Source organism: Alligator sinensis, unplaced genomic scaffold (assembly GCF_000455745.1).
Source record: "Alligator sinensis unplaced genomic scaffold, ASM45574v1 scaffold534_1, whole genome shotgun sequence".
NCBI lineage: Eukaryota > Metazoa > Chordata > Crocodylia > Alligatoridae > Alligator > Alligator sinensis.
Window position 1 is genome coordinate 1,361,439 of NW_005842050.1, and position 1,260 is coordinate 1,362,698.

The following is a 1,260-nucleotide window of genomic DNA, read 5'->3' on the forward strand; positions in this document are numbered from 1 at the left end:
AGTCCCTGCGTTTCCCCCAACCCTTCTCTGATGGAGTAGATAGTACAGTGCAGCCCAGCTCAGCCCAGGGCTGGAAAGCATGCTGGGATGCTGGGGGACTGTGATTAAATTGAACCAGGAAGGGGTCTGGGACAGAAGTTTCCTAAAGTGGTTTGACCCAGATCACTACATTCAACCAAGTTTTGGGCATTTTGAAATCAATGAGCTTCTGTTCTGGTTTAAACCAGTTTCTGATAACTTAAACCAGTTTGTGTGTAACTTCTGTCCCTAGCCCTATAGAACAAATATCAGAGGAGTGTAGCATCTATCATAATGGGATGGTCAAATGGTGCATCTAATCCAGTATTTTATTGCTTAGACCAGCCAACCTTAAATGCCTCAAAGAAAGCTGTATATTGTTTCATATTTAAGTAATAGTAATAACCAGAAAATCAAATTGGAGCCACAGCCTTCCTGTGCTAGGCTCACACATGTAAATATACCTTTTCTGCCCCATAATGCCCCTAATAATAGACTAAGTCTGTATTTTATATCTAGTTTTATACTTGGGCAGAATACTGTAGTCTAACAAAACTTGCAGAGCCATGCCCCAAGCGGTTTAGGAGTAAATAGGCCAAACAAATACTTCCCAATCACCAGTATAATTTAATTTCATAGACATTAGGGCTGGAAGGGACCTCAGAAGATCATCGAGTCCAGCCCCCTGCCCAAAGGGCAGGAAGTCAGCTGGGGTCATAGGATCCCAGCAAGATAAGCATCCAGTTTTATCTTGAAGGTGTTCAATGTAGGCGCTTGAACCACCTCCGGTGGCAGGCTGTTCCAGACCTTGGGGGCTCGGACAGTAAAGAAATTCTTCCTTATGTCCAGCCTGAAACGATCTTGAAGTAGTTTGTGACCATTCAACCTCATCATCCCTTGGGGCGCTCTGGTGAACAAACGTTCCCCCAGATACTGGTGGTCACCCCTGATAAACTTGTAGGTGGCCATCAGATCACCCCTGAGCCTGCGCTTTTCCAGGCTAAAGAGCCCCAGGGCTCTCAGCCTGTCATCGTAGGGTCTGCTTCCCTGACCTCTGATCATGCGCGTGGCTCTTCTCTGGACTCTCTCAAGCTTCTCCACATCCTTTTTGAATTGTGGAGCCCAAAACTGGACACAGTACTCCAGCTGCGGCCTCACTAAGGCCGAGTACAAGGGGAGAATGACGTCCCGGGATTTGCTTGAGAAGCATCTATGGATGCAAGCCAGCGTTTTGGTCGCTTT